Source organism: Pinus tabuliformis, chromosome 1_2, assembly GCF_031772625.1.
Source record: "Pinus tabuliformis cultivar Carrire ecotype Pingquan chromosome 1_2, CPIR1, whole genome shotgun sequence".
NCBI lineage: Eukaryota > Viridiplantae > Streptophyta > Pinopsida > Pinales > Pinaceae > Pinus > Pinus tabuliformis.
In genome coordinates, this window is record NC_142298.1 from 906,880,790 (window position 1) to 906,888,264 (window position 7,475).

The following is a 7,475-nucleotide window of genomic DNA, read 5'->3' on the forward strand; positions in this document are numbered from 1 at the left end:
GTAATAAATGCAACCAGATTTACACCCTTTTAGCTGGTGTATGGCCTGGAAGCAGTCTTACCGATCCAGTGTGAGATTTCATCTCTTAAGCTCGCAGTCAACCTTCTCCCCGGAACTTCAGAGGAAGAGGCTCGTTTCTTGGAACTAATCCAATTGGATGAACCCCGTCGTGACGCCGCCTTGGCTAACGAAGCTCATAAGAAACGAGTCAAGGCGCAGTTTAACAAGAATGTCAAACCCCGTGTCTTCTCAAAAGGCGACGTGGTCGAACTTTACGATCAGGAATCCGATAAATTAGGAGTAGGTAAGTTCCAATCATTGTGGATGGGTCCCTACATTCTTAAGTGAGTCTTAGCAAAAGGAGCCTACAAGCTAGTAGATTATGATGGGATTCCACTATCACAACCCTGAAACAGGTTGTACCTTAAGCGTTACTATGCTTGACTAAGCGTAGTAATCTCTTCATATGCTTTTGTTACATTTTTGTTTTCATCAAGAGCGATCATTTTGGTTAGGTAATCCACTTTTGCATTTGTTGCAAATGTTGAACCTATTGGAATCATTTGTTGGATACGCCGATGGAGCTAGTCATAGTACGCGGAACCTATCTTCTGTAGCCTAGGCCATCTTTGATCCAAGCGGCAAGTTAGTGAGTTTCAGAGGGGTATGTATTGGTCGGTCAACGAACAACATTGCTGAATATAGCATGTTGATAGAGCTCCTCTCCGATGCCATCGCACATGGCATACGCCGACTTGTCGTCAGGCTAGACTCACAACTCGTCATCCTACAGCTTACTAGAATCTATTCCGTTTAGAATCCAGCTATCTATCGTATGTTCCTAAGGATCGGGATTTTGGAAAGGTAGTTTGATTCCATTCAATATCAACACATTTCCAAAAACTTAAACACATTAAATAATTCATTAGCAAATTATGTGTTAGATAGACATTTGCGACATTTATAAAAGAAAATAATTTCATCAACATTTGCATCAGGATCAAATAACTTAACCAAAATAAAGCTTCGAAAATAAAAAATATATATAATTGTTTATAGTTTTTACGAAATGTTCTGTGTCCAGGAAAAAATCGGTCACACGACCCAAAAACTCAAAAATGTAGGAAAACACCCTAGACTAATGGTGCTGGTGATAACAAGTCACAGCCTGTGTAATCATACGTAAGAGCCTAGTCCATCGGCTCGGCACGCCAGTAGTATGGCACTGTAATCTCAGAGGTAACTTGTTGGTCCTCACATCCTGAATACCAAGGGTGAGACCCTCGATCTGATCTTGCAATACTGCAAGGGTCTCAGCTATGTCCAGATCGTGAAGGACAACCCTCCCTACAGCCTCTCCTACTGGAATGGCAGCTGCTACTTTCGGGCGCACTGCTGGTCGCACTGGTCCAATATCTACACGATTATATGGGTTTGATTAGTCTTGATAACATTTAAAAAACACAAGAACATTATAAAAGCAATAAACAGAGATATGGTCAGATCTTTTACCTATAACACCCCACTGCTCACCAGCCGGCAACACCAAATTAGGTCGCCCTGGAAATCCATCCCGGCATATGGATACTCGGCATAGACCATCTACTGATGGTTGAACCACTCAAAGAAGGCATCAGAGAATGAAATCTGCGACTGACCAACATGTCTGGCCATGAGATCGACCCATCTCTGCATCCGTGGATCTGTCAGTGCTGGCACTCCGAGTGAAATGTACTATGGCTGCATCAGTGGGATCTTCTCCAAGGTGAAAGCGGTCAGAATAGAACCATAACCAAAGTTCTTGGATCTTCTATTCTTCACCTTGGTAAGCTGTTCTTTTATCACTAGAAGTACTGCATCACACCAGTTGAATACCTTTGGTTCAAGGCATTCCAAGGCATACTACATATAGGACCTGTTGGCTAAGTGAAGAGCCATGCTACCAGCCAATCTAGCAAAGGTGAATAAGATAGTCCTCAAGGACCAGTTAGTGACATCTCGAATACTGATCTTGCCATCCTTGCTTGGCTGAGATCCATCTCTACAGTATCGGCGAATATCATCCCTCACGGATTCGCCTCCACGGGTGGAACCTGATAGTGAGAGAGGGGCACCACGCCTCGATAAACCGGTCAAAAAGTAGATATCCTCAACAATCAAAGGGATGGATTTACCCCTAATCTAGAACACTTGGTTGGTAGGATCCCATGCATCGAGAAGATATTGCAACAAATTAATTTGTTGCCTCAAGCTGGATATGCGGAAGAATTTGAGCAAGCCACAGTTCCGCAATGTAGTCACTGTACTCGGATCATGTAAGGCAATCATATCCTCTTCTTCATGCTCGCGTTCACACCATGTAACGACCATCTTGCTCCAATGAATCTCTGAAAAACAAACAAGAGAAGAATTAGGATCCTGATTTGGGAAAAAGCAAGCAAAATTTCCATGAAAAATCAGTGCATAAACTTTCCTCCTTGCGCCCATCACACCCTAGCTGTGTACTGGGTGGGATGCATACTAACTGGCCAATGGCCAGCTTAGTATGCATCGCACCTTTCGATGTATACTAGGTGCGATGGGGAGAGAACAAATTGTTCAAACCCCAGAGGCCCAGAAAAACAGGAAAACATGCTCAGAATCAGAAAAGGAAAGAATGTAATTGAAGAGATCAGGGTTAGCTCCTACCTGGTCCAGACGGTGCCGAAAATATTCCACAGAATCTCCCAGAATCAGCTAATGAAAATCAAGAGGGAAAACACCTACAGAGCTCCAACAATCCCAAATTTGAATGAAATGGTAAAAATGAGAGGTAAAAGCTACTTTTATGTTACTCTTCACGTAATTCAAGTAAGATATTAGTGTTTAACTCATTTTTCAAGCATGTATTTACATTCTAATTAGTTTGATGGAGCAATTGAACAGGTAATACGACCGTCAAGAGAACACAGTGTTAATGGTGATTCGAACATCTCTAACTATTATCACAAGCAGTTTTACGTGAAGTTCAAGCTCGTTAAAAAATAAACCTAGCAATAAAAAAATGTTCCCCAAGAGTTTAAGCTCATTAAAAAATGAACCCACCTTCGGTAGATAATCTTTACGATCGCATAATTATCAGCTTTTGAGCCTTGGTCGTGTTCTTACCATCACCTCCACTCTTTTTTAGCCGATCATACGTCTCCATTTGATTGTTTACCCTTTTGAGGAACAGCTGCGACAAGTGATTCTATTAGCCACCTTCTCTACACTTTCGTGATTAAAAAGTTCCAAACATTACCTGAACTCTAAAAGTGATTGGAAGTGCTATCCCTCCTCTAGATTTTAATCTTTTTGGACCTGAGGGATCATTACACAAAAATATCGAGTGTTTGTCTTGTTCGGCTTGTTAAAACTATCGAGAAGTCATCCCTTTCGTATTATTTTATACTTTTTCGAACTTGAGGGATTATATTACGAAAGAGGACTACTGGAGTTTCCTTTCCATTTCCTTTTTAGACTCTCAAAAATTGAAAAGGACCGAGTTATCTTTGTTGTTAAAGTCGTTAAAACAATAGCGACAAACTTTTCCATGCAGACAAGAGCGAGTTTCACTATCGCTAGGCTCGCTAAAACATAGCGACAGGTTTGCCCGAAGGGAAAATTATAGAACAAGCATATGTTGTCCTCCTCAAGCTTGACAAAAATAAAGAGGTACTGGTCAGCAATGACTGGGGAAAAGTTGGGAAGAAAACTTGAAGAACTTCATTGGTAGCAGGTCGCTCTTGAACATGACACTTTCACTCTGTCACCATGATTGAGTCAGGTTGGGTTATTCCGTTCACCGGTCATATCACCATTGGTCCTTCGTACCATCAATTTTTGGGGTTAACGCTACCAATCCATTTCAGTGTCGCTGATATGTTCAAGAGAAGTCACTCAGAGAATTCACCAGCCTAGCTAACATCTCATCCGCTGCAATACCTTCACACTTCGTTCATTCATGACCGCCACCCTGAACCTTGTATCATCAAGTCATTTTCACCTCCACAAAATCATTTGCTCTGTTTTGTTTCGTAGATGTGGGATTCATTAAGGCCCTCCTACGACAGGTCACTTCTTGTCGACATCAGCTCTTTATCCAAGAAGTTGACTTAGGAACAACCCTTTCAGTACTTTGAAGCTTGCATGCCTCAATGGCAAGTTTCTCACTTCTGGCAACAGGTTTACATCAATGACCTTCGACCAAAGATTTTGCGTGGTGTTCGACATTGACTCATGTATTCACACCACGTGAATTGTACTACAGTACCTTGAGGGTCATCATCATTATCAGTGATTCCTCTCATGCCTATTAATAGCTTACATCATTGGCTGGTAATCAGGTGATGTCTTTCCATGTTCGACATTAGAACATCTTTTCACATGGATCGACTTGTACATCAAGCGAATATTGAACGAGTTTGAAGACCTCGAATCTAGTTTCATCCATCCGGGCTGCGATATATTCAGGAAAACAAAGACATCAAATGTACATCATAGCCGCACAGATAATCATCCAAGCCAAAGGATGATGGCTCTACCAGAATCATCAGTTTGTCACACAGACAGTTGTCTATCATATGTACAGGAAAATGAATTTAAAAAGCTGAGCATGGGAATGCCCGCCTCAGCTAGATCATGAAAATATTATGAAGATAATGTATTTTATTGTATCTTATTACAGGTCACCTTCCAGTTCGAAAAACCTCAGATCCTCATGATAAAGCATTTCACCCGACATCAGAAGATTTACGACCTCATGCTTTAGGGGGCAACTGTTATAGACATATTTGGGCACTGCAACCCCAATCTCATATGTCCATAAACCAAGGGCTTCTAAGCCCCTAAAAGTGTTGTTTCATACCCTAAAGGAACAAGGTCAACTGATTACATCATCTCCCAGAAGTTCTCCCTGAAAAACTACTCAAAACTGGTCAAAAATGGACCATACAGACTGCTCAGTGCTAAGGGTGTGATGCATCGCACCTGCTACATGCAAAAATTGTGATGCATACTGAAAATCCCTTCTTTAGGGTGCGATGGGCGAGAGTAGACAAATGGCAGAGGTAGTTTGCTAGGTGGAAACCCAAGGAATCTTCTAGAAACTGCTCATATGACACTTGCCTCTTTGAATTCGCCCAGGGATGAGTAAGAGATCATGAAATCTCCAAGTGGAACCAAGAACTATCAAAGAAATGACACTAATCAAAACCCCAGAAGCTGACTCACCCACCTGCAAATATCTATTTATGGATCCCTCATCCTAGAGATCTAGAGGCTGGAATTTTGTATTTTGTAAGGAATTGTTGTTGGTTTCTCTGTGCAACAGGGCTTTCATGCTGGGAGGATGGTGCTAGATCAGACACCTTGGTTGTAATCCTCTCTTCTACTACTTCTATCAATAAAGATATTTGAGTTTTCTTCCATACACTTGTATATCTCTAAATCTTGTATTTATGTATGCATTTGTATGGTTAATATACATCTGATCCTATATTGTTTATGGTTATAGATCTCTATGCTTTGATGGTATTTTGCTGCTTTGACTCTACAGGTGTTCTTTGAAGCGGGACAAGTGAGAAAAGAGTGGTGAAAGCTCTATCAAGGGAGAGAGGAAACAAGCAAGGAGCCAAGCGAAAGACTGAGGTTGGTACTCTCTGCTTCTCTCTCATCTATCTCTCATAAAAAAAACACAAGTGACTTTAAATTGTTTGTTTCTAAGATAGCTACCCGTCTTAGTGGGACTAGCAGCTCTGAATGGACACTAGTTTTCCTGATAACATTGAGGATGTAGACAAGTTTTATGCAGAAGAGCTTAGTTTGCTTCTTGCATACACACTTCACGAATCCCCACAATGGTGGTGTTGGAGTCTACCTCCCAGCAAGGTGCACTCACTTGAGCAGTTTTGTGATATCATTGAATCTACTTTCCATCATTTTGATATAGAACCTCTTGACAAAAAACTGTTACAACAACAGAAGGCCCCGCATGAATCGCCTATGGAATTTTGGGACCACTTCTGTGTGTTGCAGTTTCAAGCTTCAAAAAGTCAGCTGAAATTCTAGTATCTCATCAAAATATTTGAGTATTGTCTTACCAAATTTGTTAATCCTAAAAAAAAGTTCAAGCCCAATCCTCGCTCAGCATACTTCGGTGATGGAGCTGCGCAATCACAAATGGACATGGTCACTGTCACAAGTGACTGTCCACTATCCTCTCATCAAATAGCTCCACCACTGTAGAGTGATGTAGGAGAAATTGCACACACATTTTTTCAACTGTCACATCCTCACAACATCACTTCTCTCAATTTTTGCACAGATTTGGTTGCGAAGCCCATGGGTTCTCACTTGCATTTCTTACCTTAACCTCTGTCTTCATGTTCTGTTGATCTTCCGGATTGCACTGTCTTGTGTTCTTCCATTCCGGACTATACACTTATTTTGAATGAGGATCAAGCCATTGACAGAGTTGTTGTTGCACAACCAACCTACGATATCATTTATGAAGAGTATGACTTGGATCTTGAGCATCAATCCTCAGCGAAGGATGACTCCCTTATGTCTGAGCCTCCTCCGTGTTTTCTTGACATGTCTAGTGATTTTGCCATCCCTGATTTCGCATGTGTATCTCCATCTTCGGATACACCCATTGTTGATCATTCGCAGAACACACCGGATGTCAGTCCATCATCTGGAAATGGAGGGGACAAATTATTCATTGAAAATCCACTTGATCTTTCATCTTCTTTTTCCAGAAACATAGAGGGTGAATTTTCTCGCTTCTCATCTACCCCTCTCTTTAATTCATCAGATCATGAGGATGCCGATGAAATCATTGATTTTGTTGATTGTAGCTGTCATGATCTATTTACTCCCATATTTGATCACGATGATGATTCTATAGCAATTGATTTTTCCAAGCCACCTGTTTATGACTATCTATCTATCGATGAAGTCGAAACCCCCCAGACTGTCGAGGCACCTCAGCCCGAGCTCATGGTTATGTCAGGCCCTCGTTATCTTGAGGTTGGTTTCACTTTCGATCAGAAAATTGTTGAAACACCCAAGACTCCTCATCACTCATCTGTATGCATTGAAGATCAATCTCACACAGATATTTGGCTTCCTCCACTCGAACTACATGATCCCATCGGTCATGCATTGGAGGAATCTTACATACCAAGCACATGTGCGCGGCGCAAGTTGTCTTTGTTTCTTTTGTTTTCTTGCATGTCACAGTCAAGAGTATGTTTATTATTAACAGCGACACGCAGTGTCACATAGCATCATGACAAGTCGAGGACTTACATGTCACGCACTTGCACTCATGTATGTTCTATGGACATGTTTAACCACATAGTGTAGTTGTCTTCATTGATATATCTTTCATGTTTGCTGGTTGGCACAGCTGTATTGTTCACGAACCATGCCTTCACTAACATGGGTCAACC